The 25,616-nt window shown below is 61.2% G+C and overlaps 1 protein-coding gene across 6 annotated transcripts in view; it reads right to left on the minus strand.

The window, feature by feature from the left end:
• OSBPL5 (oxysterol binding protein like 5) overlaps positions 1-24,702 on the minus strand; it is a 65,489-nt gene extending 40,787 nt beyond the window's left edge. For 4 of the 6 annotated variants that reach the window (XM_067747954.1, XM_067747956.1, XM_067747952.1 and 1 more), the window contains exon 1: positions 24,576-24,702. The gene's annotated coding sequence lies outside the window, so the exon portion shown is untranslated. Of the gene's footprint in view, positions 1-14,346; positions 15,176-24,575 lie in introns of those variants that run through there. The other 2 variants (XM_067747953.1, XM_067747958.1) reach the window with 2 other exon arrangements.
• Positions 24,703-25,616: the final 914 nt, after the last annotated feature.

Below are 25,616 nucleotides of genomic sequence, written 5' to 3' on the forward strand. Positions count from 1 at the left end.
ACCCTGTCCAGGGGCTGGGAGGATCCTAGGTCTTGGAAGCAAAAATGACCACAAGCATTGCAGTGCTCTGTTTTCCCGCCTTTTCTGCATTTTACAGATGCAGTAACTGAGGCCCCAAGGGTGAGCTGACTCACCCGGGGACATGTGGCCAGGTGGCACCGCCCCCTCGACTCCCAGCTCACCCGGGGCAGGCGTGCTTGCCCCCCGACCCCCCGCTCGGCGTCAATCCCAGGGGAAGGGCTGCCCACATCTGCCGGGACTGTCCTGAGAGCCAGAACAGGAACTCCAGGGAGAGAACGTTTATTGGGCTGCAGGTCCGTACGGCAGGGAAGCCCACTGCCTCCTTGCCATGTCCCCAGCTTTCCCGGCCCCGCCGCCTGCAAGAGCCCAGGACCCCTCTGGGTGGATGGCCTCCCTTCTCTCCCCCACGTCCCGTGCTCCTCCAGCCACTTCCCCTGCAGCCCGATCCGTGAGCACCTACTGTGCGCTGTTCCGCCGCCCTGGCCCTCCTGCAGCCCAGCCCGCAGGTTTTAACTCGGGGAGGGGCTGTCTGCACTTCCGGCTGGAGCTCACGGGGTCTTCCTGCATGGCTCCTGGCGCCCCTTCAGCGTCCAGTTCAAGGCCTTGTTCAGCACTGACCCGCTGGGCGGGCAGCTGCTGGGTGGGAATGGAAGCCCTGCCTTCCAGGCCCTTCTGGGATAACCAGTAGAGGCAGCCCCCCGACCCAGTGACCCCCCAAGTCAGGCTGTGGGCGCCCGGTCACAGCCTCCACCTGCCACTCCCTGGTGGTTTCTGGGGAAACCCGTTCTGTCAGCTGTCATGCGCCTGGCAGAGAAAGTGGCCTTGCCGGTCAGGTAGGACCAAACTGGCACCGGGCCGAGGGCCCCTCCTTGTCCTGCCACGGTAGGAACAGTCCAGGAAGGTGACCTGACATCTCAGCAGGGATGTGGTCACCAAGCTTGCGGACCCCCAGCCCTGCCTCCAGACCCTTTTGCTCACTGGACCCTCCAGCCCACCGTCAGGGGCCAAGCAAACCCCACTTGAGGGCGTCCGGCTTCCTGGTGCCAAAGTGTCAGTGTGACATCGGCCTGAACCACGAGACATTGGGGGGGGCATGCCAAGGGCTCACAAAGAGACCAAAAGAGAAACAAGGAAGAAATGAAAACCTCTATCCACAAGCAGCGTGCACACACGTGTCCAAAAAGCAGAAGCAGCCCAGACTTCCATCAGCTGATCGACGGCTAACCAAACTGTGGTCCATCCATGCCACGGAATATTATTCAACATGGAAAGGAATTCACGCTGAATTCATTAAGAGGAGCCGTCTAGAAGGCACTATGCAGAAGTGATGATGGATGCTGTTTCTTTAAAAAAAAGTCAAAATTGCAGGACTTATCACACTTCCATTGATCATAATCACAGTGGCCAGTGGCCCTGCCAGCCTCTGGCCAATCCTGAGCTCCGAGGAGTGGACCCATGGCCCTCTCACCAGGTGTGTAGTCAGCACACCTGACCCGTTCTCCAGACACTGAAGCGGCGGCCGCCCAGCCCAAGTCCCGCCACCGTGCCTTGTCCAGTGGAGATACTGAGGTTTGGAGAAGGGTCCAGAGACCCCCGACGACCCCCGAGGTCAGGGCTCCCTGAGGCCCCTGGGGCTGAGAAATGGCCCCGTGGGAGAGGTGAGAAGGCAGGGCTTGTCCTCCAAGCTCGGAGACCTAAATCTGGGTCTGTCCCCTGACACGTTGGTCACGCCATGAAATGACAAGTTCTAAAGCGTGACACTGCATCGGCGCCTCGTGAGCAGAAAGTGACAGCTATAAATGAGCCCGCGAGTGACGGGGACACAGCGACCGCTTGGAGGCCGGCTCGGGGTCAGCCGTGTCCCTCTGGCTCAAGATGAGCTTTACAGATACCTGCCCAGACAGCCTGCTGCCCCTTCGTCTATGCCTGCCTTTGGGGACGCCCCAGGGAACCCAGCCTGCCAGTCGGCGCTCCCTCCGGGCCCCATCATTCGCCCTAAAATACCTTCCCTTGGTTTCGAGAGACAGCCCCATCCCAGCGCCCGGGGCGGCGCCCTCTCTGGCCCCATGAGAGGTCAGGCTCCTGGATCATCTGATGTGTGGGAGGCGCCTACATGCTGAGACCACAGGGCCACCCCCTCCAGTCTGTCCTTTCTGACTGGGGAGGAGGTTTGACATCTCCCCTCTGCCCCCCAGCCAGTGAAGGCCAGTCCAAGGAGACAGAGGGACTGGTGGCTTCACACATCAGGGCCTGACCCAGAAGGGCCTTCTCCTTCTGGAGGTTAGAGGTCACAGCAGCCAGTGTCCCCTGTCACCTGCTGACTGTAGAGGTGGCCGGTGACAGCGGCAGCTTCACTGCGTCCTGAGGCTTTTTGGAGAGAATTAACAGGTTTCCACAGAGAGGGGCTGTATCAGTGTCCTGGGGCGGCCGGAACAGAGGACCACACGCTGGGCAGTTTATAAACAACAGAAACGGATTCTCTCCCAGTTCTGGAGGTCAGAGTCTGAAATCAAGGTGTCGGCAGGGCCACACCCTCAGAGGCTCCCTCCTGCCTCTTCCAGCTTCTGGGGGCCCCAAGAACTCTGTGACTTACAGAAACATCCCTCAGTCTCTGCCTCTGTCTTCCCGTGGCCTCCCCTGCATGTCCATGTCTCAAACCTCCCTCTCCTTCCCTTTCTCCTAAACCACGGGATTTAAGGTCCACGAGATAATCCAGGATGACCTCGGCCAAGACCTTTCCCTTAACTACCCCTGCAAATTCCTGAATCCAAGTAAGGATGCATTCACGGCTTTTGGGGTTAGGACTTCGACATATCTTTTGGGGGTCACCATTCAACTCACTGCAGGGAGTTTCAGGGGCACCCAGCCCAGCAGAGACCTGGGGTGGGGATGAGGCGTAACAGCACCTCGCCACCCACGGGAAGGTACGCAGTGCCCCCCTCGGCCTGCAGGAGTCCCGGCGGCTCTCGGCCCCTTGTCCCCTCCGCTTGCACCTGCCCCTCCCGCTCACCTGGGTCAGGCCGACACCCATCAGCTCCTCCCACTGTCCCATCACCCTCAGCAGAGCCACCTTTTACCCTGTCACCCCTTGGCTAACCTCCTGGGGCTCCATCCCCGGATGAAGCCTCAGACCCTCCCGCCCCCGCCCCTCCACATGGAGCCCCCGGGGAGCTCCTGGGAGGTGGCAGCTCTCCTGCCATGCAGGCGGCCCTGGTACCAGGTCCCAAATGCCAGGCAGCTTCACGCATCCCTGCCTTTGGCCGCCCGGGTCCCTGGGCCAGCGGTGCCTCCCCGCTGCCCGACACCCCGCTCCAGAGCTGGGACCGGCCCCAGCACTCAGCTTAGTGTCACCCCGACCCTGAGCCTTCCAACAAGCTGGTCCCGCCCGCCAGCTGCCGCTTCCTTTTTTTTTTTTTTTAAGTATTTATTTATTTGGCTGTGCCGGGTCTTAGTTGCGGCCTGTGGGATCTAGTTCCCTGACCAGGGATCGAACCCGGGCCCCCTGCACTGGGAGCGCGGAATCCCAACCACTGGTCCACCAGGGTTCTCGAGGGTTGCGAAGATCTGTTCTGGCTCCGGCCCAGCACCGGCTGGGGACCCCGAGGCTGGGAAGGGCTGTGTCCCCTGGGGCCCGAGCCTCCCAGGGGTGTGTTCTCGGGGGCCGACTTCTCAAGGTGCTATCACAGACTCGAGCCCCCCACTCCGACCCAGCAAGAATCGAGTATCATTTTACAGGCGAGGCCTGGGCAGGGAGGGGGCCCGAGGCTGACGGGGTCTGAATGGAACCCAGGCCTGTGGCCCTTCTGGGACGAGCAGTGGTCCATCACGTGCTTTCTTTGTGTCATCACTGGAGGAAAGCCACACTGCCCAGCGGTGCTCCCCGATGATTCGGGTGGGCTGAGGGGGCTGTCTGGGGAGTCCCCGTTAGAGAACAGTGGAGCGGGCTGCCCGCTGCCCCCCTGGGTCACGCCAGCCCCAGCAGCATCGGCCCCAGAGCCCAGAGCAACCGATGATCATTTCTAACTGACGCTTACATCGGGGAAACCCGGACGGACATCTGGAGCTGGTGGAGGCCCGGGAGGTGAGCAGTGTGCTCTGTGGGAGGGTGGAAAGGGGTCCCTAAAGACCTGAGGGCCCTCGCAAGGGAGGGGGAGAGAAGATATATGTGGAGACCCCAGCCTGAGAGGGGGCTGGGCTGCAGCAACGTGGTGGCCGGGGCCCCCGGTGGGCATGGCTGCTGGACCCGGGGGCAGGGCGTCTGGCTGGTTCCCACCGTCCGGCTGGTTTGGGCCCTGGGTTTCCGCTGCACTTTGGGTTACGTGTCTTCGGCAGGACCGCTGAGCCGCCGGCACGTGGTGCTGGGGAGCAGGTAGGTTTCTCCTCGGGAAGGGGGCTGATCTTGGGGTCCCTCCAAGGCCCGGGAGAGGATGGCGTTGGCCTTTGCAGGGCCTGGCACAGAGAAGCACGGACCACGAGAGTATCAGGGGCGTGGAGCCCATAAACTGAGGGGGCCTGGCGCCTCTATTGCTCACGCGTCCCCCGCGCCCCTGGTTTGCAGGGGGAGCTGAGAGTTTAGACGTGGCTCGGCTGGGGACAGAGGGGTCTTGTTGCCCCAGTGCCCCCCAAAGCCCGGTGATGAGTAAGGACCGTGCTCCTCAGAGAGGGGACGGGCACGGCTGGGGGAGGCCAGGGGGTGGGGCGGGTCCAGGCCCCAGCTCTGCCCCCGGGGATCCTGCCCAGGCTTCAGTTTTCAGGGAGAAGGACTCCACGGGCTCAGCCCTCCCCCCAGCTCCAAAGTGAGAATGATGAGTCGCGGTCACTGGAAAGGTGGCTTCTGCGCAGACCGGGCGTGTGTGACCAGGTGTACGACTCGCTGGGTCCCCAGGGCACGGGGGCGGGTGTCGTCCTGCAGCCGAGCCTCAGGCAGCCTGCCCTCGTGTAGCTTCAGCGAGCCCCTCCTTCTCCAGTGGCAGAGGTCTGGCCAGCCTGGTCAGGCCCGCTCCAGGGGCTGGGCTGGACAGCGGTCTGGAGGGGTCCAGGTGATCCTGGCAGAGGTCCCAGGAGGAGGGGGCGCTCGGCTACAGCCCTCGGGGTCGGATGTGTTTTACACTCTGTGTCCCCAAGGGCTGAGCACAGCACCTGCCTCTGCTGGTCAACCTGACCCGACCTTGAGCGCTCAGGCAGGGCCAGTCACAGACCGAGGCCGGCCCAGGGCGACAGACTATGGCCTGCTGCTCTGCGGGAAGCCCCCTGCTTTCAGGCTGCTCCTTTGTGCCCTATGGGTCAGCCCAGCGGACACCCCATAAGCACACAGCCCTGAGGAGGGACGGAGGGAGGGGAAGGCGCACAGCCTCTTTGGAGGGTCGTTTGTGAGCGTGAATCAAAGTGTCAAGCACGAGCGTCCCTCGAGCCAATGATCCGACTTCCAGAAATTTACTATGGGGCGTGAAATCCAAATAATCAATATCTGTTCCAAGAGACACGTGTGGGAGGATTTGCTATTTTCAGGAGTGAAAATACCCATTGACGGTAGGTGGTGAGTAAACGAAGGGATGTGGGTGCAGCGGATGCTAAACGTGGCCACGGAGACCACGCTGCGGACTCGGAAGGGATACACCAAGGAGTGGGCTGTGCCTCGGCGACTCCAGGGCGCAGTGACGGAAGCCATCAGCCCGTGAGTGTGTACATCGGTCCATACGACTTTCTCCGTCTTGTCTGCTCTCCACGAAGAGCGCGCGCCCGTTTTACTGCGGAGCACGCCCCCAGCAGAGCTGTCAGCAGCCCGAAAGCAAACAAGAAGCAGCAAGAGATGCCGGGCCTCCAGGGGGACGGGAGGAGCTCTTGCCCCAGACTCGGGAGACCGTGGTCTTGCAAAGGCAGGTGGCCCGAGGGCCTTGGAGGAGCGTGGGGAAGCCTGGGGTCCCTCTCGCCCAGCTGGACCCCCTCTCTGGGAGCCAACAACCCCATACTCCCCCCACTTGCACGGCCCCTCCACCTCCAGGCCGGAGTGGACCGGAGCCTGCTCTCCAGATGCCCACGGCCGCCCCAGCCTCACCGAGAGGCCCTCAGCTCCTAGCACCTGGCAGGGCCGGTGTCTGGCCCAGGGCCACTCCCCTGGGCTGTTCCCCCGATCCTAGCTCTTCGTCTCCTGTTCTTCACACGCCCCCACCCCCCACCCCACACCAGGTCTCAGAACCTCTGCTGCGGCATCTCCTCCATTCCTGGGAGCAGTACCCCAGGTGGGGCACCCGGCTTGTCCCTGCAGCCCCAGTGCCCAGGGAGCATTCAGCAAGTAGCAGGTACTAACGGTGATGCTCCTGGGGGGGGGGATGGAGGTGGGGGTGATCTGACCGAGTGGGATGTGTATCCATTAGGCGCTCAGGAACCAGACTCGGCTGACTAAGGAAGGAACCTCTCCACCTTCAGAGCTGCTCCAAGGGGCCGTGAACAGACAGGAGGCAGGGGGGACATGGGGGAGCACAGCAGAGACAGAGGCTGGGGACGCACGGCCCAGAGGCCCATCCCGGGACTCCGCCAGGCAGGGAGGAAACAGCACCTGGAGTCTCTCCTGAGGGTCTTCGGGGAGGGTGGGCTTGACCTCTCCAGGAGCTCCTCGAGGTCACGGGGGCTGTCCGGGGTGTGACCTTCCAGAACCTTCCCCACTGCCTTCTGCTCCCCAGCACTGTGTGTGGATGGCCACGGGGCCCTGCCCTGGAAACCCCGCACAGACAGACCTGGAGGGGAACCTGGGACACCTCCACCCTGAACACGCGCTCTGACGGCAGTTATGAAGGCCGGCGACAAAAGAAGGAGGAAGCGGGGGCTAAAGGTCAGGAGGTGAGCACGAAGCTCTATTTTAAACCCGAGTTCATGGAGATGAGGTGCAGCTGCGTCCGTCGGGGGTCGGCTCTGGGGACCGCGGGGCGTCGAGGGAGCCTCTGTTACACCGTCGTCTCCGCCTTCGTATTTCACATTTTCCGTGATACAGAGGCAAAAAGGAGAGGCTCAAAAGCTCTCTCTTGAAAGCTTAAAGGGAGAATTTAATAAAAGCCTTGAAACGAGAGAAGAAATTCACATAACATTACAGTCCTGTCCTCACCCCACCCCCCAAACAAGGCTCAGAGTTTAAAAGACTAAAAACAAGCCAGGTGCCTCTGAGGACACTGGAAAGGTGACAGCCAGGCGATCAGAGGCTGCACCCCGGGGAAACGCCAGTGCTCCCTCCCCAAAACGGGGGAGGTTAGAGCCACGAGGCGATCCAGATTCGGGGTCAGCCAGGTAACGAGTGGGAAGAAGAGCCGCTCGGTGGGCTGCAGCGTCCCGAGAGCGTGGACCCCAGCGGCTGGGCCCCCGCCTCGCCCACTGCAGAGCGGCCTGGGGCCCTCCGGCCCTGCCCTAGGCCTTTCACAGGCTCCGGCCTGATTGTGTGGGTCTCCCGGCTGTCCAGGACGTATCCCCTGATTCACAACAGCCCCCCAAGATCAGCAACACCCACCAGAGGCCCCGAGCCGGGAACCTGGCAGAGGCTGGGAGCGGGGGCCCGGGTGCTGCCCTCAGCACCCACCGGCCTGGGCTGGGGGCGGTCACCCCTCGGAGGCCACCTCTCCAGCAGGCTGCCCTGCCGGGCGGCCCAGACAGCGCTGCGACACGTGCCGGGGCAGGGGACTCTGGCAGCGAGCCCCTCGTCCCTTCCCTCCCCACCACCACCGCCGCCGGGACCCCGCTCCTCGGCCCCGCCCGCGGGGCTGCCGTGCGGCCGGTCAGCGGGCCCGGGGCCCGCGCAGCCTGTACGGATGGTTCACGGCCAACAGCACGCTTGTGCCCACTGTGGTCGGGCGCCCACCGCAGCCTCTCCCAGGCTCCCGGGTTTACGTCCTCCAGGACCTCCTAGGAGGCAACCCCACCACCAAGAGGTGAGGCCAGGCGCTGACCAGAGCCGACGGCCAGCGGGTCGGGTGGCTCGAGCCCTCGGCCCCCGCGCTGGCACACGCCTGTGTGCCCCCAAGGTGAGGGCAGCCCCCAGCCCTGCTCCCTTTCTTCCTCTTTGATCATCAAAACGACCCGACTCTCGCCGACGTGTCAGCGGGCAATCACTGCCCTGGCCAGGCTCCAGGCAGCTTGGGGTACCGCCAGCCTGGCCACTGGACCCTGCCGAGGGTGCCCCAAGTGCCGGGTGCTGGTACACAGCTGTGCAAGGTCCTTGTCTCCCTTTTCCACCCTGAGCGCTCACCCCCGCGCCCCTACGTGATGACGCAGGCCTCTGAACCCGATCTGCTGCCACTTCCCCCGCTCGTGTCACCGCAGCCTCCCGAGTGGTCCCTGCGGCCCGGGAGCCAGCGCCCCAGGTCTGGGAAGAAAGGGCTGCAGGACCAGGGAGAGGCGTGCCCAGGGCAGCTCCTACCGCAACCAGGCAGCCAGGAGTTGCCCTCAGGAACCAGAGTCCCAGGGCCCCAGGGGAGGAGCTGGCATGTTTCTTGCCTTCTAAGAGGCTCTTTTGAAAGAGTGTTTTTCGGTTCCCAGGTAAACACAGGTGACACAAGCACAGCTACTCTCCCCCGGTTCACTCCCCAGGGCCTGGGACCCGCTGAGAGTCTCGCAGGAGGGGAGGAACCAGGGGCCCTTGAGCGCGAAGCGAGGACCTGGCCCGGGGGTGAGCATGCCTGGTGCCCCCAGGCCGATCGCTTTAGCAGGACACAGGGAATTGTGGACCTGGAGGGGTTCACATCTCAGGCGCAGGTCAGCAGCCAGGAGGCCAAGGACCACGATGTCCCACCTCCAGATGCCGGGGCCAGCGACCTGTGCCCCGCGGGTGTGGGTGCTGTGAGAGCTCACTGGACGAACGCTGGTCCAGGGGCAGCAGGACACATCCCATCCCTTGGCGGGGAGGCCTCCCCAGCGGTCACACCCAGCTCAGCCAGGCGCCCGAGCGGTCCTTGCCTCTCCGGAGGCCCAAACGATCTCGTCTGTATAATAAGGCAGCCCCCTGACCCCGCATCCAGGATCGCTGGGAGAACAATGTGGCCACATCCGTGATGTCACCCCTGTCTCCAGAGTGCCATCCCCTCTCCTTCCCACCGTTCGGTCAGTCAGAGCCCAGCTCTTAACCACCACGTCTCCAGGAGTCCCAGCAAGCTCCTGGCCACTGCCCACTGTGGCCACCCACTCCTTGGTGCGGCGGGTGGGATGAGGCCCCCCCAAAAGGTATGTCGACATCCCAACCCCTGGGACCTGTGAAGGTGACCTTCTTTGGAAATAGGGTCTCTGCAGATGTGACCGAGTGAAGATGAGGCTGCATTGGAGCAGAGTGGGTCCTGGTCCAATGACTGTATCCTTATAAGAGGAGAACAGGACACAGAGACACAGGAGGAGGCCAGGTGACCACAGAGGCAGAGGCTGGAGGGACGCGGCCACAAGTCCAGGGATGCCCGGGTTCCCCAGAAGCTGGGAGAGGCAGGAAGCTTCCTCCCCCAGAGTCTTCAGAAGGAGCGGCACACCTGCCCACACCTTGATTTCAGAATCTGGCTTCCAGAACCAGGAGAGAACAAGTTTCTGTGGTTTTAAAGCCGCCCCGCGAGCACGACCTCCACGCGGCAATGAAGATCCTATGTGCCGCAACTAGAGACCCGATGCAGCCAAATAAATAAATAAATATTTTTTGGAAAAAGCTGCCCCACGAGTGGTCCTTTGTTACAGCCGCCCCGGACACTCACACTAGGGGTTCAAAACTGGCCTGAACCAAAGGTGAGTGTGTGGACACTGAAAGGACGCCGCCGAGGGACCCTGTGCCCCTGGGCGCTGCTGAGACTGCAGGAGAGTCACTGCTCCATGCAGCAGATGTGCAGACCTCGAGTGAAGCTGACCTGGGCGCCTCTTCCCTGTTCCCCATCGGGGGCACGTCCACGCCAGCCCCTGCCTTGTCCGTCCCGCACGAGAAGCGAGGCTGAGGGGGAGCACACCATCCCGGCACGAACCCAACAGAGGAAGCCGGTGTTCCCTGGAGAAGGGCCCACGACTCAGCAGATGCCAGCCCATCCCTGGGGAGGGGTCTCCAGGCGACGCGGCGACACTGTGCTGGGCACCCTGGTGGCCCCGTCGCTGAGGTCACCTCCCAGTCTCCGAGCAGCAGGGTCTCCGTCCCACCCTGTCCACCCCTAGGAAAAAGCCAGCTCTCAAAGCCCCTCGAATCGGCCACCGAAGCCCCCTCTGCGTCCTGAGCCAGACCCGAAATAAGCACGTCACGCGTTTCTAAAACGTGGGCAGACACCGGATGCAGCCAGGTGACGCCGGGGCGCATTAGTCATCACTGGTCTCAGTGCGAAAGCGTCTCTTTTTTCATTTCTCTTTCCAGCCTCCTGAGGGTGTCAAGGGAGAGAAGTCTGGGTCTTTACTGCAGCTCCATCATCGCGAATCTCTCTACTTAACAGAAGCAGGGCAGCCTCGGGCACAAAGCTACGGCAGACAAAACGAGGAGAGCGACCGCCGGTACAGTCTGGTGTTTCACGCTCGCTTGTGCATTTTTATATTACCTGCTGTTTATTACGTGGGAGGAAGCCTTTCTAACTGCAGCAACGGCTTAAAGTTTCCCTTAGATACACACTTATTTAAGTAAAAATAAGTGGGTGGACTTAACCATGTTCTAAAATACCAGCATAGGTGGTTTTGGACCACAGAGGTGGAACTCGGGAAGCTGTTCCGAAAATGCTGGGAGCTGCTCCGAGTGGCCCCTCCTGGTCAGGAGGCCCCCGTGGTCCCTTCACCCAGAGCAGGGACCCGGCCTGGGTTGTCACGGGTCCCGTTCCCAGGGCTCCACCCAGAGCAGCTTCTTTTCTAAGCTCCATTTATTATAAAATAAAATGTAAATACAGAAAACCACACAGACGTTCGGCCTCACGAGCTCCTCTAGACAAGCACTCTGCAACCACCACCCAGGTCAGAAGTCAGCGCTGCCCAGTCACCCCAGGAGCCCATCCGGCACGAGTCCTGGCCACGGCCCCGCCGCCGGTCCTCCCAGACCCTCACCTTCACCTTTACGATTTCATCGTCCAACTGTGAGGCCCCCTTCTAAGTCTCTTAATCTGCGGTCCCCCTCGTTCCCTTCCTTTGCCTTTCAGTTGATCTGGGGCACCCGGTGTCCGACCTGCGAGGGGCTCCTGGACTCACCAGCTGGCGGCGCGGGCAAAGGCACGGACCGTCTCTGAGCCCTGGTTTCACACCCGAAGCTGGCGCTGCCAGGCACCTCACAGCTGGTCCTGAGTTTGAACAGAGGGGGTGCCTGTACTGTACCCCGAAATTCTGGGTTCCAGTGGGCACTGGATACCCATCGGTTATTGCGAACAACCCGGAAGAGCCCTACTGGGTTTTGAACGAGATGCAGAACACGGACAGAAGCAAGTCTCTCAGCAGCGGTGAAGGGAGGCGTCACATCACAGAACACCCCGGCTGCGGTTCTGCTCACGACTCCCCGGCACATCTCGGCCCTCCTTCAGCTCCTGCTCGCTCTTGGCTTGCACACACTTCGAACAACCTCCTTCATCAAGTCCATCCCAGACACGGGTGGACCAGAAGCCGAAACAAGTTGTGTTTTAAGGAAGGAAATAACTGACAACCCCTCCGACAAGACGTTTAAGAAAAGGTGTCTGGGGCCTTTTAGCACAGGGACAAACAGCCCCGCACGAGGCGGCATCCCTCCAGGGCTTCGGTGTCACGGCAGCGTCATCAGGTGAGCTGGCCTAATCCCGGCCTGTCATGTACCACGGTGAGGGCGGGGGGTGACTCTGGCAGGCTTCCTCACCTCTCTGAGCCTCAGCGTTCCCACCTGTGAACTGGGGGTGGTAACACAACTCACCACATACGGTGGTTTTAAAGATTAAAGGAGCTAGACCATGTCAAGGGCCCTCAGCAAAATGTTAAGCATTAGAAAAAAATTAATCGTTGTAATGACCCAAGTCACCAGGAAAAGGGTTAAATTATTTCTCGTTTATACCTTAAGCCTGCAAGGCATCACGTGGGTAAAGCAGTATAGAAAGATTTCCCCTGAACACGATAAGGTTTTTTTTTTTTATTTTTTTGCGGTACGCGGGCCTCTCACCGTTGCGGCCTCTCCCGTTGTGGAGCACAGGCTCCGGACGCGCAGGCTCAGTGGCCACGGCTCACGGGTCCAGCCGCTCCGCGGCATGTGGGATCTTCCCGGACCGGGGCACGAACCCGTGTCCCCTGCATCGGCAGGCGGACTCTCAACCACTGCGCACCGGGGAAGCCCACGATACCCGGCAGCTGAGCCGGGTAAGCGGCCCTGGTCGGGGAGAGGCCCCCACGGCCTGAAGGAGCGGGTGTCCGGGATCCATGGGTTCTGCGGGGTTATTCCTGCCCATCAGGCCAACTGGGGCCCGGCCAGAGGCGGGATGCTCCAGGCTTGGCCGGGAAGTGGTGAACGGTCACGTCGGAGAGAGCAGGCTTGCCGGAGATAAACAGCATGTTCCTTGTGCCTTTGAGATTTAAAAATAAACTGAAAAGCAGACACAGTTTAAAAATAATGAACAGGCAGGAGGGCAGTCATTTGCCTGTGTGTCTTCCTCCCATTATTTGTTAAACCGCAGTTTAAAAACTGACCGCCAGCCCAGCCTGCAGCTCCGGTGGCCGGGGCCGGGGTGGGGGGGAAGCACGAGCTGGCGGGCGCTCAGCGGGGCTGGTGGTGGCCGCACGTGGGGGAAGCCCCTCAGGGACCCACCTGGCGTGGAAGAAGCCGTTCTTCCCTTTTCTGCTGTATCTGGAGCTTCAGTAGGAAGCCCGTAAGGTCAGGCCTAGTGGGCACCCCCGGGACCACCTCCTGAAACAGCATCTGCTACCAACAGCTGAGCACCTGCTCCCCCTCCTGAGTTCTGGGTGGAGGTCTCCACAGGCCCTACGCGGCGCCCAGAGGGCACCCATCAGGTCTGGTAACAGGGAGGGGCAGGGGGCCCCTGGGGACCCCCGCCAGCACTGCAGAGAACAGGGCAGGAGAGCACACTCGGCCAGCTCTCAGGACTCTGCACACAGCTGCTGGTACAGGAAGGTCTGTGAGTGTCAGAACGGATGGCCCACTGCTGCAGCGTCCCCTTGTCCACCTGGCCCAAAGGAAAGGCCACATTTGGTTTCCCAAGGGCCACTGCAGAAGGTGTCTGCTGAACTGGACAGCGGGCAGTGGTGATGGGGAAGCTGACCCGGGCCTGGGATGCTGTGGCCGGGAGAGGATGGCCTGGCAGGTGGGAAGGCCAGAGGGCAGCAGGACCTGACGGCCACAGGCGTGCCGACCCTACGAACGCCCACAGGTGGAGCTCAGACCCAGGGAAGCGCAACCGGGTCCATGTGTGTGTGAACCTCGTACCGTGTGGTGTGGGCCTCTGGCTCCATCCCCGGTGCACGCGCTGAAAATGCTGGCCAAGGGCACCCGGGCAGCTACAAAACAGTCGAGATCCAAGGGAGTGAAATCTGAAAACATTTCTGCACATTTATGGGTGTTAAAGGTTCTGATGGCCTCAAAATCCTACTCCCTGCAAACATGTGGGCTGCACAGGAAATAAAAATAGAATCGCAGCCCAGGAATCTGCTAATGAGCCCTCCCACTGTGCTGGGCACCCAAGGTTATGGCCACCCCACTACCCACGGTCAGGGCTGAATTGTGTCCTCCAAATTCATTTGCTGGAGGCCTAACCCTCCGTCTCTCAGATGTGACTGTTTCTGGAGATGGGTCTTTAAAGAGGTGATTAAGGTAAAATGAGGTCACTAGGGTGGGTCCTAATCCCACAGGACTGGGGTCCTTATAAGAAGAGGAGGTCAGGGGACTTCCCTGGTGGTGCAGTGGATAAGACTCTGCGCTCCCAATGCGGGGGGCCCGGGTTCGATCCCTGGTCAGTGGACTAGATCCCACACACATGCCGCAACTAAGAGTTCACACGCCGCAACTAAGGAGCCTGCCTGCCGCAACTAAGGAGCCAGAGAGCCGCAACTAAGACCCGGCGCAACCAAATAAATAAATAAACAAATAAAAAGAGGAGATCAGGACACAGACACACACAGAAGGACAACCTCGTAAGGACACAGGGAGGAGACAGCCATCTATACGCCGAGGAGAGAGGCCTCAGGAGGACTCAGCCCCACCCACGCCTGGATCTGGGATTCCACCCTCCAGGGCTGGAGACAATGAATGTCTGTTGTTTAAGCCGCCCCAGCTATGGTGTTTACTATAGCAACCCTGGCCGACCTATACACACACACAAGCAGGCTTCCCCGAGATGGATGGGTCGGCAGCCAGCACCCTTGGGAAAAGGGGCATCTCCCTGGCCATACCTGGGGGATGGAGGAGATGAAGCTTCTCTCCCAGGATGGATGCCGCAGAAGGGCCCAAATCCTGCCTGGGCCACTTTCCAGCTGGTGGCTGTGGACCAGAGTGGCCCCGAGCACCCAAAGCGCTGGTGCACCAGCATCACCAATGGTCTCTGCACCCAGGCCCCAGGAGACCAGACAACCAGGCAGCAGCCCTCCCGCCAGTGATCTGCTTCTGCGTAACAGCCACGTGGAAATACCGTGGTCTGGGACTTGGCCGCCATCTGTGCCCCATTTTTGGCATGGGGGGGGTGGGGCTGTGTTTCAAGCTGGGCACCTGTGTGCTCTAACCAGCTCCAGGCAGGGCCCGCAGAGCCTCAGCCAGACCCGCCCTCCCCGGACCCTTGCCGTCTCAGGTTCAGCCTATTTCTTTTCCAGCTTAATTGAGGTATAATCAGCAAATAAAACGGTAAAATATTGAAAGTGTACGTCACACTGATTTGATACACGTTCCACTGAGAAAGGCTTCCTCCCACCTAGTTAATTAGCACATCTATCAGCTCACCCGTTATTTACTTTTTCTTGGTGAGAACATTTCAATTCTACTCTCCTAGTGAATTTCAATTATACAATAGAGTCATCAACTACGGGCATCATGTTACATATAGTTCTTGTTTTTAATGAACAGAATGTGCTGGTCGCTGAGCGACCCCTTGGGAGACCCTGGCAAACATCTTGTTCCGCGGGCCCTTGGGAGTCGATGTTCAGCCGGCAGCCCAGGCAGAGGTGGGGAGAAAGAACTCCGTCCAGTGGGATTCAAGAGGTGACACAGCAGGCGGGTCCCCAAGGCCAGGAGAGTCTACGGACTGGCTTAGAAAGATTGTCTCAACCCCAGAACGGTGAGCCAAGGACCCCGCCCTACCGGGAGACGCAGCCCCTGCCCACCCACCTGGGCCAGGCCCTGGGAAGAGCCCCCCACCCCACGCCGGTGCTGGGAGCTTTGTGACTTCTCGCTCACTGGCTGTCCTCCTTCTCCATCTGCTGCAGGGGAAAGGCCGGCTCCCCCCACGTGTGCTGGGGCATCAGTGGCAGCCACTTGGCCACACCCAGTGGGCTGCTCACGTGCTCACCCTGGGACCCCGAGACGCCACCGCAGGCCAATATCCCAGAGAAGCACCCGTCTACGTGCCCCAGGAGACCCAACGCAGGACACGCTCCAGGGATAAGACGGAAACTACCCAAAGTCCTTCGACAGAGGAGTGGAAATAAGTCCTGACTTATACATAGAAAATAAGGATAGGGAACGAGGCAGAGGCACTCATAACTGCACGGCTCAAAAGACGTTGCAAAAGGCTGTGTATATGGGTTTTTGCAACTTCTCCGTGACTCTGAAGTTATGGGAAATAAGCAGGGGCGTGAAGGGAGAGCGGCAGTCATGCGACATCTGTCAAGGAGCCAGAGGGTCCTGTATTTGTTTGTGGATTCATCCATATATAGCAACAGCACAAAAGCACTCTGCGATGTCAGCTTGGCAACCCCCAGGGGGAGGGCGGTCAGGGGCCCGTCCTGCGCTGGAACTTTGGGCTCCCAGCCTGAAGCAGGCAGAGCCAGAGAACAGGACCTTGATGAGGCGGGATCGGTTTTACTCTTTTCTGTGGTTTCTAGGTGTAAATCTTTCCCACTCATTAATCAAAGCTTTAATCAGTGATAAGGAGATGGTCCCTCCCTGCTGGCAGAGCCTCGGCCAGATGAGGGCCGGTGGCTGCAGCATCTCTGGGGGCCGGCTCTGGGCTTCGAGCACATCCTCCCCCTGCCTCCGAGGCCGGCGTTGCCATGCCCATTTCACAGACGGGAAAACTGAGGCCTGGAGCTTAAGGGACTTGTCCAGGGCTCCCTGGCTAGTGACGTGTCCGAGTGGGGGGGACTCCCACGGAGCCCACGCTCTAACCACCACGCCACTCGGCGTCCACGTGGTCAGACGGGGGGCTCCAGAGCCCCCACGGCAGGTCAGGAGCGCTTTTCCAGGGGTGCTGTTTACAGACTCGGGCATCTGGCTTAACCGCGCTCCCTGCCTCCGCCTGAAAACGAAACACCCAAACCAACGAACAGAAGCAGCAGCTCGCTGACTTGCCAGGAAAACAAGTGACATTTCCCCAGCAAGTGGAAGGAGGCGAGGGCTTGGCCTGGGGCTCCGGCTGGAGACCCAACCCCCAGCCCGTGAGAAGAAGGCTGAGAGGACAAAGAAGTGGTGTGTCCACAACGGAATGCTACTCAGCCACCAGAAAAGACGAAATCCTGCCCATTTGAGACCACACGGAGGGACCTCGAGGGCACTATGCTACGTGAAACAAGTCAGACAGATAAAGACGAAGGCTGTAGGGTCTCATTCATGTGGAATCCAACAAACAAAAAACCCAAAATGAACGATAAAGCAAACCAAACCCAAACAAACGAGTAGATACAGAGAACAGAGCAGTGGTTGGTAGGGGGGAGGGGCACGGGGGTGCAAAGCGGGTAAAGGGGACCAGCAGTATGGGACCGGATGGAGACCATTTTGGTGGTGAGCATGTGGTACTGTATCCAGAGCTCGAAACACAGTGTACACACTATATATACACACGAAACTTACGTGCTGCTTTAAACCAATGTTACCTCAATTTAAAAAAATCTTTAAAATATTACATATAGTATTTTCTAGCAAAAAAAAAGAAGGGCAGATAAGGGGTGAGGTGGACCCATGCAGGGCCCACAGACAAAGTGCTGGCCAGGGCTGCGCTGGCCAGGCACCTGGTGTTCCCTGCACGACAGCCTGGACGCCGACCCCACTGTGCCCGAGAGTCAGCGCCCGAGACGGAGCCGAGGGAGGGCTTTCCAGGCAAGGGATCAGCGTACGCTAAGGCACAGAGGTGCTAAGTCACATCAGAGCGAACGCCTGGCGATCTGCGAGAGCAGAGCAGAGGGCGGGGCCCTGCCCCAAGACTGAGAAACTCTCCCCTCTGATCAGGCGAAGAAAAGCTGGCCCAGCCTGGCCAGCTCTGGGCAGCTGGAAGGTTCTCCTGCAGGACGGGCCTTGCAGTGGCTGGTGGTGGATGCCCACTGCCAGGGAGAGAGCGCTGCACGGCTGCATGCAGGGCATGGAGGGGGTCCCAATGGTCAGGCCCAGCACTGAGACTGCCCCTCGGAGGGGAACGCCTCTACCCCCCTCCCTGGGAGCCTCCGGAGCCAGCCTGCTGACCAGCAAGGATGACCCACAGTGGCCGCTGGAAAGCAACCAGGCCCTGTCCCCGGGCGGCCTCACGCTCAGGATCGCACCGTGGGGCTGCAGTCTTACATTCTGAGTCAAGGTGTCATCTTCTTGCAGACCCAAACTAACCCAGCCTCCCGGGACCAAGGGCTGGGTCTCTTCCTGGCAGCCTTTGGGGTCCTACCCTTTGGGTTCTGCCCTTCCAGGGGTCCTGCCCTTCAGGGGCGGCTGCAGTCCAGAGGCAGCATGGAGGCCTCAGAGCAGGGGCCACCTGTGCTCTGTCGCAGGAGCGCAAAGCGGAAACAGCGTGGGTGGGCTGGAGTGGGCGAGGGCTCCTTCAAAGTGGGCTGCTCTCTCTCTGCTCCAGGAGAAGGGGGTGGAGGATGACAGAAGCGGCAGCAGGTTCTACAAAGGGCTCACGCCGGGTGGCCCACGTGGGCGGACTGCAGGGAGGCAGGGGTGAGGGGCCAGCAGCAGGCAGCCGCTTTGGTGACCGGAAGTCATGTGTGGTGCCCGAGGGAGAGGAGGAGAGTTTTCCAACCATCGGTCTTGTGGCTTTCACCCTGTTTTTTTTTTTTTTTTTTTTTTGGCCGCACTGCATGGCCTGCAGGATCTTTGTTCCCCGAAAAGGGACTGAACTGTGGCCCCAGCAGTGAGAGCGTGGAGTCCTAACCACTGGACCGCCAGAGAATTCCTGTGGCTTTCACACTTTTAAAAACTGGTGGAAACTTTTTTCCATATAAAACTTGCTGTGAGACGTGGATGGAGCTAGAGACTGTCATACAGAGTGAAGTAAGTTAGAAAGAGAAAACTATCGTAAATAAACGCATATATGTGGAACCTAGAAAAATGGTACAGATGAATCGGTTTGCAGGGCAGAAACAGACACACAGATGTAGAGAACAAACGTATGGACACCAAGGGGGGGAAGTGGTGGGGTGGGATGAATTGGGAGATCGGGATTGACATGTATACATTGATGTGTATAAAATAGATAACTAATAAGAACCTGCTGCATAAAAAATAAATAAAATAAAATTCAAAAAAAAAAAAACACACCAAAAACTTGCTGTGTAACTTCAGGCTAAAACAGCTGGAAGGGCAGGTGCTGGGGACCTGAGCCGTCCAGAGAACCTGGGCCTCGGGCAGTGAGCTGGGGCTCAGGGCGCCCCTTCCCTCCCAGCTCCTGCCCCATCACCACCTGTCTGGGGGACACAGGAATGTGGAACACAGGATGTCAGGGATCGGGGAGCCTTACGGACGGGGAAACGGAGGCCCGGTGAGGACAGCACGGCGATCTTGCCATGTTCTGGGCTGCGGTCTCCTTGCCTCTCTAATAGAAGCTGGGTGGACCCTGTGAGCCCCTGGACCTCAACCTCAGCTTTGTTTGGGGAGGGGAGACAAGAGGGCTCAGGTGAGAGCTTTGCACTCACTCTGAAGCCAGAGAACAAAGCATTAGGACCGAGGCCCCTTTCTGTGGGTCAGTTTCCGCGCAGGAGATGGGCACATGCTAAAGGTCAGCTGGGGACTGGAGCTCTCAGTCCTGGGGGTGGGGTTCTCACTCCACCTGAGCTCATCTTTGGGCATTAATGTGAAGCTCCAGCTCTCCCTCCCCACCCCCAGCACCCCCAGGCCCTACCGTGCCCCTGGCCTCCGGCCTACAAGGAGGTCTGGTTCCTAACCCACAAGGAGCTAAGGCAGAGAACCAACACGGGGCCAATGGTCACCCGTCTCATGACTTCTCATGGGACTGCTGTGGGCCCGGATTACAGATAGGGAAACAGAGCTTTAGGGGGTAGAAACTGCTGGCCCCAGGACTTGGGGTTAAGAATCCCTGAGCCGCTTCCTTGGCCTGGCCTCCACATCCACCGTGATCCCTGACACCATCAACCCCTGGGACCCTGGCCAGCCTCTGCGCCGTCCTCCAGCCCCAGGCCTGTACCAGGGCTCCAGGGGCCTGCTCAGTTCAGCCCAGGCCGGGCCGGCAGAGGAGGCGGCGGGCATCCAGGCTCCCCTCGGGAACAGGGTTGTGCAGGAGAGCCTGTCCTGTCGCTCTGGGTTGGCTGAGTGCTGACCCGGAGAGGGCCCCGGTCAGGGCCACTGCAGAGGTGGACGCAGAGGCGTCCTGAACGGGCGGGGGCTCCGTGCACGGCCACCCCTGACCACGTTCTCAGAGCCCTGCGCCAGGTGCCACACTGGCCTTTAGGTTCCAACTGGGAGGCGTGGGGTTCCCCCCATCCCCTGTCTCCTGGGGCTGGGGTGAGAAGCCCACAAGCCCAGGGTCCATGGGAGGACCTGCAAGGGCCCCCGACCCCTGGGTGTCACCCCAAGGGCGGCTGAGGACTGACCATGAAGCCCGCCCCACCCCCGGTCCAGAGACCCTTCTTGTCTCTAAAAGCAGCAAAGGGATAAAAACACATTCGGTAAACGTGTCGGTAAATAACAAAAAGCCTGTCCCTGGTCTCTCGGACCCAGAACGTTCGGTCCTCAGGTCTGCAGACCTCAGACACAGTGCGCACTCCCCGCCCCCCACCCCGATCCCGCTGGATTTGGGTGACTCCTGAGTGGGGTGGGTGGGGATGAGGTTCATCCTACAGGGCAGGCAGTCGGCCTTCCTGTCCCAGCTGCTCACCCTCCGGCCCCTCCCTCTGGCCTCCTGGGGAAGCGGGAGAGGACACAGCCACCTGGAGCCGCCCTAGCAGCCTCGGCGCCGCCCCGGTGACAGACCCCGGGGAGACCCCCAGCCCTTTAATGGCCTCTGCCGTATTCACCCCAATAGGCGGGCACCGAATCCCCCACCGCCCCATCCTCCCCACTCCTGCGCCGCTGCGCAGGCCTGGCCCTTTAAGCCACCTCCCCTGCGCCGCATTCACCCCAATAGGCGGGCACATCAATACGGCCGCGTGATCCCTCCCCTTGGCGGACTGCCTTTCCTCGAGTGGAAGCCACTGAAAACGGGTTCATGGTGGCTGTGGCCAAGCCAGCCACCGCCCCTGCCCACTGTTGGCCGAGGATCGGGCGGCCTCCCTCCCTCCTGGTTCAGAAGCCTGGCCCGTCCCTGCTGGGCCATCCCCTCCCTCTGCCTTCCTGGGCGTTTGCCTACTCCCGGTCTCCGCCCCTCCTCGGCCTTGGACAAGAGAAAGTGACCCCCAGCTGGTCACAAGGGTCAGCAGCCTGTGGGACGGGGCGGCCCCAGATCCCCTCCTGATGTGCTCATTAAGCCTGTGAGATATCCCTCTCATTGGGATTGGGGCAGCACTGCTCCGTTGTGAGGCCTGAACACCCCCCTGCAGCCCTTCATCCCAGCCAGGGCCAGGGAGGGCCCGGACAGTCCAGGCCACCTCCATTCGCCCAGTGAACTCTGCACACGATACTTCTAATCCAGAAATGGCAGGACCCTTGGGAAGGCGGGCAAGCTGGGTCCATCCCTCCTAGGACAGAGGGCACGGGCTGGTCAGGTGTCCTGCCTGTCAACGCCGGTGAGGTCCACAGACCCGAGGTAGATGCAGGATGGGGCATCCCTGGGCGAAGACGATTCTACAGCTTCCCATGAGCACCCACTGTGTGCCAGGCCCGGGGGCAGAGCCCCGAGCAGACATCCAGGCAATGAGTGAAGGGTGACCCAGGTGCCAACAGTGCCCGCCCGCTCGACTGAACAGATACAGGATGGAGATGGTTCCAGAAATGCATGGATCACGGCGCTGAGAAAATGAAACCCAGCACCTTCGAATGGAGGCTTCAGTCAGGAGCAGAGGCCAGTCTGGAGAGAAGAGTGGGTGTGAGGTGGGCTTGGGAGTTCAGCAAAGTACTAGCTCTGAGGTTTTCGACAAAGGTCCTGTGAGTCCCCTGGCGCGGGCCAACCAGGCTCCTGTCCTGAGTGGTGGGGACGGTCTCTCACTGGCTGGATGACCCAGATAACCTTGGCAATTCTCTCACCTCCCCAGGGGCCTGGCCCGGTGGTTCCGAGGCCCTTCCCAATGGTCCTCGAGCCTCCCTCTCTGAATCCCAAGGGTGTGTGATGCTGGCGCAGGGATTCCCTTCTTGGGTATCCCTGGGGCACTTCCCGGCAGCCCCACGTCTCGGTCCTGCAGCATTTCTTAACCTTGACGGCTCATTCCCCAGCTACCTCACCGGACAGAGAACTCTAAGCCAGAGACCTCGTGTCCCAGACGCAGTCCCATCCAAGCCTGGCCTTCAATGGGGCAGGTCCTGACCACACAGCGGGTGCCCACTGCCCTCAGCACAGACGCCAATATATGCCAACTTCACACCCACGGGCACACAGGAGCCCTGGCCTGGAGCAACTGTGATGCTAAGAGGACACATAATCCAAAGTCCAAGTCCTTTGTCCTCGATCACCATTACCATCCCTGGAGAAGTTTATCTGCTCACACGGCTGGGGAGCTGGTGCAGGTTACCGAGCCACCAAGGCCAGCCATAAACCCACAGAGAGCTCATCCCCCGTTGTAAGTTCTGCTTCCTCAACCTGCAGGCAGCTGGCAGCTCAGGGGCGTCAGGCTTCAAGCGCCAGGTCCGCGATCCCATTGTCTGCTTGCGCGCGTGTGGGGCAGGGCCCAGGGCGCCAGGAGGGTGGGCACTGAGTGTGTCTGTCTGGTCTGTCCTGCCAGCTGTGTTTAGAGATGGTGACAAAGCAGATGGGCCCGGCCAAGGCCCTCGAGTCCGGGCCTCGTCCTGGGGAGGAGGTTTGCCCCTCGTCGTGGGGCAAATCCGGCACGGACAGCAATACTCTGTTCCTTGGTGACAGCTGCGAGCGGCACGCCTGGTGACCGTCCTTCTGCGCCTCCCAACCCCTGGCCCCCGACCCGACAGTGCCCACCTGGGCTTCTGCCTCCTGAGAGCCGCCAGGTGGTTCCCTCCGACCCGTGGACCCCACGGTGGGCCCTGCACGTGGCACCTCCCTTCAAGTCCAGACGACGGGGGTCCTTTTGACGCACACCGTGCACCCCTGAACAGTCCCCAGTCCTGGGGTTCAGGTCTCACCCGTGCAACCGTGAGCTACACTGCTTCCCAGCTGTGGCTGCACACCTGTCCCCTGAATGAATGGGGAGGGGGCAAGCACGCTCCCATCACCTTGGGTGCGTTCTCGTCCACCTGTGCATTGTGTGTGTGTATGCACGCACGCGTGCATGCGCGCCCACGCTGACTTAAGCACAGAATCATCAGAAAGTGCAAGTCCCCCAAACACAGCTGCCGAAGACACACCACAACCTTCAAACCACTGGCCTGTCACGCAGTCTTTCTTCCCACCCCCAGGTGCAGCTTGTCAGATGACTATCACAGCTCAGGGAGCTTCCAGGAAGAAAGATTTCAGGAGAGAAACTGATCCCCGAACTTCTGAGCACAGTAACGACCATTCTAGGGGAGGGGCTGCAGCCGGCGTTCTGAAAAGAGCCGGGAGCAAACCTCTGGAGACTTAGCTGATCCCCGGCCCAACTCAGGCCAGCCTGACCCCTGGGCCCAGGAAGGAGGGGCTTCCATCTGGCGTCCAGGAAGCACCGCCCACGGGTCCACATCTGCACAGCAGCCTCCACAGGACGAGGCCTGGACTCGAGGGCCTTGGCCGGGCCCATCTGCTTTGTCACCATCTCTAAACACAGCTGGCAGGACAGACCAGACAGACACACTCAGTGCCTACCCTCCTGGCGCCCCGGGCCCTGCCCCACACGCACGCAAGCAGACAATGGGATCGCGGACCTGGAGCTTGAAGCCTGACGCCCCTGGGCTGCCAGCTGCCTGCGAAGCCTGTCAAGTTCAAGGAGCGGCAAGGCCTCGCAGCCAAGAAAGTGCGTAAAAGCCACCCGACAAACCACTCGAGGGGAGGGCTCCTGCTGTCCGGGGCCCGGATCCACCTGGCGCCCACATCTGCAAGGGCGTCCACATCCAGCCCAAAGGCTGTGCCCACGGCCCAGGCTGTGACAGCCCGGTCCTGCCTCTGGACCTGGCCTGGGGGAACACCACAGGGGTCGGCCTGTGAAAGGTACCTTGAAGGCTCAGGCAGACGGGCAGACACACATATAAAAGATCTCTGGTGTAGACGGACCCCCAAATGGCAAAAGCGCAGAAATCCAACCAGCTGCTTGGGCTGGGCCTGGCTCAGACCAAGGATGAGCGGGGGCAGAGAAGCCCACCTCCCCGTGGTGGGCCCTGTCCACACCCCCAGGAGCCATTCAGAATCCCAATTCCAGGGTCTTCCGACGGCACTCGGCCCAGCTTGGGGGCTCCAAGTGGCAGTGGCTGGCCCCCCCAGCTGCTGACAGCCCCCTACCCCCACGTCCCACCCTCCCTTGGCCCGCGGGAATCGTCAAGTGCACGGCACCCTCGTGTAGACTCATGTCCCCTGAACAATTTCCAAGGCTCCCTGTCTCAGGGGCTCAGTGGCCTAGAGATGGAGGGCCCGGGGGGTGGGTGACAGCAGAGGTCCTCCCCCTCAGCTCACGCAGCCCCTCACTCTGTGGACACAGACCAAGCCCCACGCTGGAAGGCCAGACGCTAATCCCAGACCCCATCCAGAGGCGGCAGGTCCCCTTCCCGCAGACCCTGCCCCTTCAAGATCCCCTGGGTCTGGGCTGAGCTGGGGACACAGACCCGGCCACTCCGCGCAGATGGACCCAGCCACCCTCCCTCCCCTCCCCGCTCCTTCAAGCCCCGAAACTGGGGAGCCCGGTTGCCCGCCGCTTCCCACACTCCGGCCCCACCCGCGCTCCAACCCGCCCGCCCGTGTCTGGGATCGTAGCCGCATCACCCCGGGCTCCCCGAGCGACGGCCCGGGTCGGGGCTCCCCAGCTCCGGCCACTGTCGGGGTCGGCCGGGCTACGCCCCAGTCCCCGGGGTCTGCGGGCTCCGGCGCGGGGCTCCCCCAGCCCCCTCAGCAGCCCCCTCTCCCCCCCGGCGGCCCCCTGGACGCTCCCGGCCCTCTGGGCCGCGGCCTCCTCCCCGCCCCCTCCTCGGTCCCTCCTCGTCCCCTCCTCGTCCCCCGCCGCGCTCCTACCGTGAGAAGCTGGGCCGGGCCGGGCCGGGCCGGGCCGGGCGCGCGGGGGCTCAGCTGGCGGCGCGGCCCGGCTGCAGGAAATGCCAGAAGACTGATCCAACCCCGGGAGCAGAGGGAGGGAGCGGAGGAGGGAGGAGAGGAGGCGGGGAGAGGGACGGAGGGCGCGGCGGCCGCAAAACCCGGGCGGGATCGGCGAGCGGAGCGGGCGCGCCGCGACCCCAGTCCCTGCCTGGCGCGGCCTTGCCTCGCCGCCCTCTGCCTGGCGCGCCCGGCGCTCGGACGTCCCTCCCGAAACGGGGTGAGCGAGCGCTGGTGAGTGGGGTCAGCCTCCATGGGTTAGGGGTGCGGGAGGGCACATGATCACAGCTTCTTGCAGGCCTCCAGCCCACCCTAGCCAGAGTGGGGGGGGACCCCCTCTCTTTCCGACCCCGAGAAACTGTCACCATTTCTCCCCCAGGCGGAAGCCACCGGAACACAAGAGGAAACCCAGACACCCGAGCCCTTTGTCCTTGTCCCACGTGTGGACCCCTGCCTCATACCCATGTTTCTCAGTGCATCTCTTTCTGAGGATGATTTTTTTGGGCCAGGAGCCCACCTTCTTGTGGATTTCCTCCTGTGTGAGTTCCCCTCACCCCTTCTGCCCCCAGGGAGCTTTTTAGACCCCTGAAGCCTTCCTGTATAGATGAGACACTCTAATGCCAGCCCCCGCTCCAGCTGAAGCTGGGTCCACCCACTGCCAGCCACCCCAGACCAGGTAGGGTGCGGGGACTTTTCCAAACGGAATCTGTCAGTTGCTCCCTTCCAAGGGACAGGACTGACCCTCCGCAGAACCCCAGCACTTATGTTGGGTGGAGCGTACCTTAAGGGCAGCCCTGGAGACTGGTGGTCAGCGGGGTGCAGCTTGACCACCAGGCGGGGCACGGAGCCACGCAGGGAGGCCCCTTCCAGACCCTCGAGCTGGAGCAGGCTCTCAGGGGAGCGGCTGCAGGAAGTCCTACCTTAGCTCTGCCCCAGCCGGCCGAGTGGTGGCCCCGGCCCACA

This window comes from Pseudorca crassidens, chromosome 9 (assembly GCF_039906515.1).
Source record: "Pseudorca crassidens isolate mPseCra1 chromosome 9, mPseCra1.hap1, whole genome shotgun sequence".
Taxonomy (NCBI): domain Eukaryota; kingdom Metazoa; phylum Chordata; class Mammalia; order Artiodactyla; family Delphinidae; genus Pseudorca; species Pseudorca crassidens.